Source organism: Folsomia candida, unplaced genomic scaffold (genome assembly GCF_002217175.1).
Source record: "Folsomia candida strain VU population unplaced genomic scaffold, ASM221717v1 Fcan01_Sc004, whole genome shotgun sequence".
Lineage (NCBI taxonomy): Eukaryota > Metazoa > Arthropoda > Collembola > Entomobryomorpha > Isotomidae > Folsomia > Folsomia candida.
Genome location: NW_019091196.1, coordinates 2,682,399 through 2,694,319, shown reverse-complemented (window position 1 = coordinate 2,694,319; position 11,921 = coordinate 2,682,399). Strand labels below are relative to the sequence as shown.

Sequence of the window (11,921 nt, the reverse complement as noted above, 5' to 3'; positions counted from 1 at the left end):
TTAATCCATAATCCATAATCCCGAAATTTTAAGAATTTATGGATTAATCCGGATTAATCCTGACATGAATTAATTTCACGAAAATAATTTAATCACAATCCACATTGTTTTGTGGTTAATCCATAATCCTTAATCCACCCTCAAAAACCAATAATCACCCAGCTCTCACCACCACTGATGATGATGAGTGATATGAAGTGAAGTACATGTACATACACTGCACTGAATTTCCTTGAACACTGTTTATGTACCAATTTGAGTTTGATGGGAAATGTACACGCAAGTCACGTGGAGGCAGAGTGAGACTGTGTGCGACAGGTACAAAAAAATTCTGCGTCTTTGCAGGTGCCATGTTATCAAATTTGTCACCAAATTATAACCATCAACTTATCATTATTTCTTCATGACAAATATTTAGCAAATAATTTGTAAGTAATTCTTAAATAATGTTTCTGACCATGGTCAATGCAGCCACTTACATGGGGCTGGATGACCCCCACCCCGATTTGTTTATTTGTTTGTTGTTTTGTACTGTTGACGCCGCCATGACACTTTATCCGTTCGTGCTCATTTCAGATCGCCCACGAAGAACTAGCTCTTTCTCTCCTTCGAATAATTCATCGTCGGCACTAATTTTATTTATTGAAAACAGAAATGGGTAAGTTTTATACACATTTAAAGTAGCCTTTCCATTCTTAACCTTTTACAACGTACCATAAGCAACATTGAATTGGCGATATTGAGACCTTTTTTGACCTCCGGTCTCATAATTGGGAAGCAAATTATTATGGGCAGCTTCATCTCGTGAATTAGGAATATTTATTAAGGGGTGAAAGCCCTTTATAAGATCGTTATGTCCGTCTATCCGTCCGTCCGTCTGTCCGTCCGTAGCTCCGATAACTTTTGAACGAAAAGACAGAGACTTGAAATTTTGAACGTGAACTCCTAACGTCAAGGGACAGGACGATTTCGAAGATGGACACTGTGACATCGTCACCTGTGACGATGACGTCGTCACGGTGACGAAAAGTGACGAAAAAGTGTCACGTGTCAGTTTTGACATGTGACACATCATTTTTAACTATTTTTCAATGAAGAATTCGAAAATTCATGTCATTTTGCGATTGGACGTCACCTGTGACGATGACGTCGTCACGGTGACGAAAAGTGACGAAAAAGTGTCACGTGTCAGTTTTGACATGTGACACATCATTCTTAACTACTTTTCAACGTTAAATTCAATGGTGACCTACATTTTGACCTCAGAGGTCATCTAAAGGTCATAGGGCATATATATGTCAATTTAACAGGAAATTCATTTTAACGTATGAAACAGTTCTTTCACCCCTTGGTTACATTGGTTGTAACGGTTTATTTGTAGTCTGTAGGTTTCCTTAGATCTTATGTAAATGTAACGTCTCGTAGTCCGGACAGGAATTTATGAACTACGAGTATCTGTACTTTATGGGGTGAGCAGACCACTCATTAGTACACTGAGAATAAAATGTAAGCAAATTGCTACTGGGCGGTGTCTATATATGACCTCACCGGTTTGGTAGCGATTTCCTACGGAATTGTAGTAAATTTGCTACCACATTTTGACTAACCGTAACAGCGGGGTAAGGAAATGCTACAAGATGGTAGCAAATTTACTACAATTCTGTAGGAAATCGCTACCAAACAGGTGAGGTCATATATAGACACCGCCCAGTAGCAATTTGCTTACATTTTATTCTGAGTGTAGAGATAGCCAGGCCAGCAGCGGCCCAGCTTTAGTACCTGTAGTTGCACTAATCCTAAGTCCTCAGTGAGGACTCCTCACTAGGATGTCCCCCTCTCTTACTTAGGCAAATATTTTACAACGAAAAAAATTACAACTTTATATTTTTGTTATATGCTCTTATATTTTTTAATATACTGTAATATAGTTTAATATACCCGAAAATGTGAAAGCCGAATTCGTGGAAGAGGCCAACGGTTTATGCGGCGGCAACGACGTGAAAATGTATATTGCTCGGCGGCGTCGCGCCGCGGCGGTCAAGTTTCATAGGCGGCGACTGCATAAATAACGTGCATACATAAATATATATCTGCATGAAATAGACAAAATCTGAAACTTGTTAAACATGTGCTAAACAATATTTTCCTTATACATAGGATGTACCATTTCCAGACGTCGGACATTTATTTACTATCAACCTCGAAAAAATTTATATTTTCATTCAAAACCCGAAAATATTTTCTTAAATTTTTTTTATAACTTCAGATTTTGGGCTCAATATCCAAGTGGTTATAGCTTAAATTGCATTTCCCACATTATGGCATTTATAAATGGGTGATATTAAAGCTTAGAGTACTTAATAATAATATCATTATTATTAAATACTCTAAGAATAAGCATTCCAGTATTTTTTCATTTTTCCTAATGCGCGAATTTGAGCGCGAGGCGCGAATTTTGCAACATTTTTCAGCCAAAACCTCGATTTTTAAAAATTCCATAAATTTTCGAATTTTAGCGCGAATCCAAAAATTCGAAAACATGTCTCTTCAGAATGACTTATCTGAATTATAACAAATCCACATGAATTATTTTTTGAAAAATTACAAATTTGAAAGGGTTTATAATGTTAATAAATTTCAAAAACTGGCAAAAAATTTTGAAAATGAAATTTCGACACAATTGGATTTTTCATAAGTCAGGTAAGTTATTCTCAAGAGACATGCTTCTGAATTTTTGGATTAGCGCTAAAATTCGAAAATTTACAGAATTTTTAAAACCCCAGGTTTTGGTTGAAACGTTTAATTTCATACTTATAAATACTCATAAATTACTGTTCTAAATTATACTTGCATGTCGTAGGCGTTCTGAAAGTCCAAATGGCCCCCAGCTTTCTTAAAATCACTCTTGGCCACAATACCTTATATTTACCAAGCCAAAAATGTAAGAGTAAAATTTGTAAATCATTATTGTTTGCAATACTTTATTATGCAACACGATTAATGCTAGTAAATCTGAATATACAGTGCAAGTAAATGGATATTGCAAACTGATCGGCAATCCATTTGCTACAGAGTACCAACGACAGCAGCAAGAAATTATGACTGCTCTGGTTGATAAGGTCGGGTCCGACATTGTTAATTTTTAACAGGTACGTTATTTGTATTCCCCATGATTTTTCCATAATGTGATTTGTCCATAATGATCTGTAAATGAAATAGTGTTCGAATTAATTTTTGATGTAATCTTTGTCGCTTGTATTAAGTAGCCTCAGCTGCTTTTTGTGAAACCTTTGTCTGTCTGTCTGTCCGGCTGTCTGTCCGTCTGCAGGATATCAGGACAACGGATCGAGATAAGCAGACTCGGTTTTCGCCATCCTAGATATGACCCCAGAGGGAGGACCCTATCAACTTTTGGGTCAAGCGGACCACTCCCACTGGCGCCAGGGGGTGTGGTCGGGGCAAAATGGGATTTTTAGTGCGATTGAATCCATAGATGAAATAGAGTGAAATTAAGTGTTTCCAAGTCCATGCCACACACCCTCGGCCCCAGGGGGTGTGGTCCGGGCAAAAGGAGAGTTTTGGAAAAATTGAATCTGTACATGAGATACAGTGGAATCATGTGTTCCCGCACTGTCGTGGACGAGGTTGGGGCGAAATGGGATGAAGTGAAATCGATGGCTCGGGTTAAATGAGATAAATAAAAATGGATGGTTGATGCAGATAGATATAAAGTAGAATAGATCAGGCTTCTTCCGTATAGTCAGTGTTAAAAATTCTGCAATGTTTTTGAGGTGGGACTAAACCCTGCCTGTGTCTACAAACCAAGCTTTTTGAACTCCATTTCACGCTATCTGAGTTCATCACATGGATTACATTAGCCGAACGAGCCGAATTATTTTATTATTTGACACCACTTATTTTTATTTTGGCGTTAAAATTATTCAATTTCGTATGATTTAAACGCCAAACTAAAAATCACAGGTGTCAAATAATAAAATAATTCAGGTCGTTCGGCTACCGTACTCCATCAGATGGAATTTTTTAATGATGTGCAAGCGTGCTAAGCATTCCATGCGCTTCCGTGCAACCTTGCGTTATCCCCAAATTATCCCCAAATTCCCCTCCATGCCGAGACGCTTTTTTTAAGTAGCCGAATCTACTCTACTCTATATCCATGGGTTGATGGAACTCATAAAGTCTCCTATAATTAGTCGCTGAAGCTACTTCTTTATGTGCGTTTGGTGCGGTTTATTTCTGTATACAAGTTTGTAAATTATTCATGAATTTCTGTATGTATTGGATCACATACATATATCTAAGAGTATCGTTTTTGATTTTAGCTCAAACGTGACCTACGGAAATCTCTATTCAAAGGCTGATTGGATTTCAATCAATTTCAAGTAAAATTAATATCATTCAATGTCAAATAAAAATAGGTTTATGTTTTACATGATGGTACGTTTTGCAATGTATATTGAATAAATTGTCGTTAAATATTACTCAGTTTATTGTGTTCTACATTAGACATTATTCTTAAGATTCTCCAAATATTCATGAATTTGCTACAAATTTCATTAATTTTTTTATCTGGGACCTCTAATCTCCGAAAAATAAGCTTTGAGAGTTGTGTGGATGTTGTTACGTAGTTCAATGTAGTCCAAGAATTAACAACCGAGTAATGAAAATGGCAAGCCATTTTGCATACGTGTCAAAAGTGCAACTGATGCTAATATCGCACAAACATCGAGTCATCCTGCTGGAGATGATCAAAGTGAATCAAGTGTTTTTTTGCCTTTAAGTATAACTGTGCTGATCACTTTCACAAAGAAACGAATTCATAATTTCGTTTTCTCCATTCTTGAAAGAACCTTGGCAGCAAATTTTAGGACTATTGGCGGTTTTTCTAATATTACGTACGTGTCCAGCCCAGCGTCGCGTAACCCATGGACTTAGCCGAACCGAGTCTTGTGTCATTTGGCCATATAACATGCAGGCTACACGTGACCACAACCCCATGGAATTGGGGCAAACTTGCGAGGTTGTCAATCACCGAGTTTGATGGTAGCCATCAGGTATAACTATGAATTCAAAATCGCAACGAAGGGAATAATTATTTTAAAATTAGTAGTCCGAAAGAGCTTAAGATTCTGAGATCGCCGGACTTGGGACTTTCCTCAAACATTCTGGGCGGGATCCCGATACCGTGGGCATCATATTTCAGGCGAAAATACTCCTGAGCCTCTTAAGATACAAAATTTAAAATCCTCAAAATTCTAAAAATATATTTCCGACCTCGTCGGCCGTGGTCACGTCAAGCGACAGGAAATTTTTGACAATTGGAACACTATTCAATTTTCCGGGTGCCAACGCAAGTTTAAAATTGAGCACGATGAAGGGACTCGAAGATTTTATCGTAAGCGAGAGAGGGTACCAGTAGGCACTCAGACGCCCAGCGAGATCGATCTCGTCGCCCGTAGTAACTTAAAGCGGCAGGAAATTTACGGCGCGCACTTACATATCAAGCGGGATAAAATTTCTAATAATAGATAAAATAAAAAGCATGGTCCGAACCCCGCCGCTTTAACACTGGGCACACTGAAGCAATTCTACGATTTTATGGTTCCTGAGGGAGGGTTATATAAAGCATCCGGGTGCGCAGACAGATTGGGGCGCTCGCCGACTCATCAAGCGGGATAAAATTTCTAACTATAGGTACAAAGAAAAACATATTTCCAGTACCGCCGCAATTATACATTGAGCGGCATGAGTGAACTTTGTGATTTTTTGGTTGCTGAGGGCTGGTTATATAGACCATCCAGGCGCCCAGACAGATTGGGGCGCTCGCTGACACATCAAGCGGGATAAAATTTCTATCTATAGGTACAAAGAAAAACATATTTCCAGTACCGCCGCAATTATACATTGAGCGGCATGAGGGAACTTTGTGATTTTATGGTTGCTGAGGGTATATAATATGGTATATAAAGCATCCGGGCGCGCAGACAGATCCGGGCGCTAGCTCACACGTCAAGCGGGATAAAATTTCTAATAATAGGGTCAATATAATGACCCGGACTTTCAATTTTAGCTACCACCTTTTACATTTTTCGGTTCACCACTCATGATGCATAGAGTTTCAAGCACACTCTCCCGCGCAAAGGAGGATGCGAGGGTTAAAGCCCGAATAGACACTCGAAACTCGCAGAAGGAGTACTCCTCATGGTTCCAGAGGTCGACAGCATTGCCACCCGCTGTACCCTATCCAGGAGTTTCATGCTGCAGTACAATAAATCCCAGGAAATATAATCCGTCCTGACAAAAAAGGCATTTTCTCCCAAATACCAAAGAAAAACTGTACTCTAGTCAAGAATTGCAGAATTTATTGCAAATTAATTGCACACCATCTGCTGTGCAAGTTACGACTTTAATGTCTTAACTGAAACTATTTACGTATCATCATTTGATCCACGGCGAATATGAATCTACGTCAATTATCGAGAATGTGATTATCTGAGCACAATCGATACCGACATCCCACATCCGTCACAGCAATAAGCTTGACGTTATCCCCGGTTCAGTATTATCCAATTTAGTACTGCGAAATCAAACTACGCACTATAAGTTTCTTGTCTCGATCAATTATGACTAATTTCTCAATGACGATGGTATCACCGGCTTTTGCAGATAGTAATTCCCCCAAAATATGTCACCACGCCCTTCGACCTCGAAGGGGTGGTCCGATTGACCCCATGAGTTGATAGGATCCTCCCCTGGGGACCTATGTATGATGCCCATAGCCGATTTCGCTTATCTCGATCCGTCCTCACGTTGCCCTTCATTGTAAAGCATCCGGTAGGGTGACATATGTACTCCGTGCTGGTATTGAATTGGTAATAATTCCTTACCGGATTGGTTATAGTCTGATTCTGAATGGTACAGATTTCAGGACCACCTCATTGCTACGCCATATCGATCGATATTACCGATGCCGGTAGAATCAAATAGGTACTCCGTCCAGTAATGATTCGTAATAATTTAATACCAGTTGCCTAAGAGTGTGCTGACACACGGGCAAAGTCTTCGCATAAAATAGCTGAAGGTACGTAATAATTAAACACGTGTTTCAACATATTTCATAATGCTCAGTTTAAACGAAATTATGATGAAATTTATTGCTAGAATTAGTGTTTTTCTCCCTCGCGATTAAAATTTCATGGTAATAAATCAATTCTTTAAAAAAAGCTTAGGTGAGGCTTGCTTAAAAGGGGAAAACAAGCTGTTATCATCGTGTACTAAAATAATGTGGTGCATCAGTGTTTATCCCAGAATTATAATTTTCGGTAAATATCCCAACAAATATTATGCATGAGCGACCATTTGCCTCACCGGGGGCCGTGATCAATTGGTTGATACAAATATACCTTCTTGACATATATATTGATATCATGTATTGATATGAAAAATTAACACTAATTAAACTCCGTCACTATTTGATTATAATATTATCTTTGATAATCAGCATGGATATATTTCACATTATTGATGATGGACAAAATTCTTGAAATTCAGTGTCATAAGTTTGACCATTAATCGATTATATATAGATAACGAAATTCGATGAGTCTTACTCAATGATCAGAGCAAATTACTCAAAATTAGGAACGCACAGGAATATATTAAATAAGCAACTAATTAGATTACTCAACCCCAATTACCACATTAATAAAATTAAAAATTTATTTCAATTGTTTGTATTACAACACGGCCCCCGGTGAGGCAAATGGTCCCTAATGCATAATATTTGTTGGGATATTTACCGAAAATTATAATTCTGGGATAAACACTGATACACCACATTATTAACCACTTCACCCCTGAGAGACGAATATTTTCATACCTTTCACCCCCTAGTAACGGCGAATTTTTTCTTCCCTTGACCCCGAAATTTTCACCTACTGCATGACGTTAATTACTGAGAGATGAATTGAAAAATGGTGTTCCCACCGGAATTATTCTGGACACTTTTTTATGAAAGTTGATGCGAATAACCATTTGGGAACGGATTTTGAGTTGTAATTTGCCTTTGTGCATTTTTTCGAACGACTAATGTTTATAGCCGAAAATAGCCAACACGCCGAATTAAAAAATGATTGTAATCGCATGGAAAGTTGCACAAACATTGATTATTACGTGCATAATAGTACATATATTTGCAAAAATCGATTATCGCGCGTCAAGGGCTATAGAAGCCGATTTTGGCGGGAAAATTAAACATAGCAAATATGGCTTTCAATTCATGACATTGGCTATAAATAATTTTGTAATCAGACTAAAATGTGTAAAAATTGCTTCTTGTACATTTAACATGCATAGAATTTACGCATACTTAGGGAGGGAAAACAAACGTTTTCTTACAGTGACTTTAAATTGGTAGCAGTGGTAGTGAATAATTATAGCATCAACTGTTCGAAACCATACTTTAGCGCATTTTGAATATAACTCAATTTTAACTGGAAAATTATATGCTACTTTCCGGACAATCTTTTAATTTTTCCGCCCAACGAGATTTCATCGGCTCCAGTGGTTAGTTTTCCCGCCAAAAATTTCGTTGGGGCGTTCTAAATCCGAGAAAAACAATTTCACTAATTTTATCTGAAAGCGCTGTTGAAATATGTGACGAAAATTCCATGCAACAGCAGTTTTCAAAACTGGGCGTGTTAGCTAGAAATAGCCAGTTAGCTATAAATTGTTTTTACCTCCCGCAATTCATCTTCCCGCCCAAATGGCGGATTGTTGACTGAAAACTATATTTGGAAGAGCAATGACCTAATTTTTTTTTCTGGATACGACACATCGTCGTATTTCGGAGCCAAGGGAACTTACGCCACATAGTCGTATTCGGCGTAAAGGTCAAATACGCCACATAGTGGTTATAGGGGCGAAGTGGTTAAGATAGATATATACAATGAAATAGTGTTTTTTTCATCTTCCAACGATTTTCGAGTTTGATAGCTTAAAATTTGCGTAATTTTTTGTAGATAAAGAATTCGTAATAAAAAAGGGGGGGCCCACCAGTAGTTTTCGAGATCTGAGCAAAAATGTGTGATTTTTTTTGCTAATTTTGGATTTTGACTCAAACTAGTCCAACTTTTGGTCAAATACTGCGGGAAATAATTTTAAAAATTATTTACACTCGAATTTGGCCGCTGCCTCGATTTCGGACCCCAATTTTCCTATGTATTGAAGTTTGCAAAATAATTGCATTTTCCGTATTATTAAGATAGTTAAGATAGATATATACAATGAAATAGTGTTTTTTCATCTTCCAACGATTTTCGAGTTTGATAGCTTAAAATTTGCGTAATTTTTTGTAGATAAAGAATTCGTAATAAAAAAGGGGGGCCCACTAGTAGTTTTCGAGATCTGAGCAAAAATGTGTGATTTTTTTTTGCTAATTTTGGATTTTGACTCAAACTAATCCAACTTTTGGTCAAATACTGCGGGAAATAATTTTAAAAATAATTTTACACTCGAATTTGGCCGCTGCCTCGATTTCTGATCAAAGGTGAACTTTGGCATAATTCGGAAATTTTGTCTTTTCTCCTCTATCTTAATTTATCCATCAGATCTGAGTTCCCGGCAATCATGGACACCAAAATAGGCGTCTATATCGTGAGCGATCGCAACCCTACAGCTCATGAGAGTTGCTAAAAAAATTAAAATTTCCAAATTTTGCAATATTTTGCCCAATAAATGCCATTTTCTTTGGATCTGTAGGAAATACAACCTCCCAGGCATGGTCATTTAGTCGACAACGTAGGTCTGTTCTATCCTAGTAACATGAATTGGACGTAATTTAACTTACAGATTGAAATAATGGACCATACAAGGTTCCTTAATAACGACATTGCCCGCAAGGTTTAGCTCACAGCTATGCCAGTTCTCAAGCGATTTCGCTGACATGATAGGATGACATATGTACTCCGTGCTGGTATTGAATTGGTAATAATTCCTTACCGGATTGGTTATAGTTTGATTCTGAATGGTACAGATTTCAGGACCACCTCATTGCTACGCCATATCGATTGATATTACTGATGCCGGTAGAGTCATATAGGTACTCCGTCCAGTAATGATTCGTAATAATTTAATACCAGTTGCCTAAGAGTGTGCTGACACACGGGCAAAGTCTTCGCATAAAATAGCTGAAGGTACGTAATAATTAAACACGTGTTTCAACATATTTCATAATGCTCAGTTTAAACGAAATTATGATGAAATTTATTGCTAGAATTAGTGTTTTTCTCCCTCGCGATTAAAATTTCATGGTAATAAATCAATTCTTTAAAAAAAGCTTAGGTGAGGCTTGCTTAAAAGGGGAAAACAAGCTGTTATCATCGTGTACTAAAATAATGTGGTGCATCAGTGTTTATCCCAGAATTATAATTTTCGGTAAATATCCCAACAAATATTATGCATGAGCGACCATTTGCCTCACCGGGGGCCGTGATCAATTGGTTGATACAAATATACCTTCTTGACATATATATTGATATCATGTATTGATATGAAAAATTAACACTAATTAAACTCCGTCACTATTTGATTATAATATTATCTTTGATAATCAGCATGGATATATTTCACATTATTGATGATGGACAAAATTCTTGAAATTCAGTGTCATAAGTTTGACCATTAATCGATTATATATAGATAACGAAATTCGATGAGTCTTACTCAATGATCAGAGCAAATTACTCAAAATTAGGAACGCACAGGAATATATTAAATAAGCAACTAATTAGATTACTCAACCCCAATTACCACATTAATGAAATTAAAAATTTATTTCAATTGTTTGTATTACAACACGGCCCCCGGTGAGGCAAATGGTCCCTAATGCATAATATTTGTTGGGATAGTTACCGAAAATTATAATTCTGGGATAAACACTGATGCACCACATTATTTTAGTACACGATGATAACAGCTTGTTTTCCCCTTTTAAGCAAGCCTCACCTAAGCTTTTTTTAAAGAATTGATTTATTTTTTGTTTTTAAGCCTACAAATAACCAAGAGTCCAAAATTAACTATCCCCCTAGAGTGTAGATGCATACCAAATTAATCCCAAAGTGTGGGTTCGGATGCGTTGCATGCCAGATTAATTCCCCTAAGTGTGAATGCATACACTTTAAAAATCTGGTGTAGTGACGCCAGTATTGATTTTTCGGTACTAAAGTTACTACCGCTTGGCATTAAAATTATAAAATTATACCGGTCCGTAAAATTTTGCTACCAAGCTATTACTACAATTTATTACTTATCATTTATCAATACCAGTTTTATTGAGTAGTGTGTGAATACCGTTTGGTATTATTTTAATGCTGGATTTCCAATATTGTACCAAATTAGTTTCTGCTGCGGGTGTGGACTCGTATAGTTAAGAATATGCATTAATATAAGATATACACGGTTAGAAATCTGGTATTAAAATTATACCGATCCGTAATAATTTGATACCGATACTTACTACGCAGTATTACGTATCAATACCACTTGGGTAGATTCATTTAGGAATACTGCTTGGAATTATTTTAATACTGGATTTCTAAGATTGTACATGCAGATGCACATATTTACATACATTAGCACAATAATTTCTCGTATGCTGGTTACTAATGGAAACCTCGTATTTGGTACTATGCAAGTTCTCGCCCACAAGTTTTCGCCCGTAAGTTTTCACCGTATGTAAATTCTCACTCATACAAGTTCTCGCCCATACAAGTTCTCACCCGTACAAGTTCTCACCCATGAAAATTTTCCCCCATCCTCAATTTTATGTGAAAAAGGGTTTCAGCTATGCTTAGCTCATGAAATTGTATCACTGATAAATGGTAAAACTAATATGACATTTTTCG

At 37.1% G+C, this 11,921-nt stretch overlaps 1 long non-coding RNA gene across 1 annotated transcript; it reads left to right on the top strand.

Annotated features, from left to right (window-relative positions):
• The first annotated feature begins 546 nt into the window (after nucleotides 1-546).
• On the top strand, nucleotides 547-3,143 carry LOC118435174. The gene is made up of 3 exons (XR_004834556.1): nucleotides 547-658; nucleotides 2,861-2,941; nucleotides 3,025-3,143. It is a non-coding gene; the product is annotated as an uncharacterized LOC118435174 (long non-coding RNA).
• The last annotated feature ends 8,778 nt before the right edge of the window (nucleotides 3,144-11,921 follow it).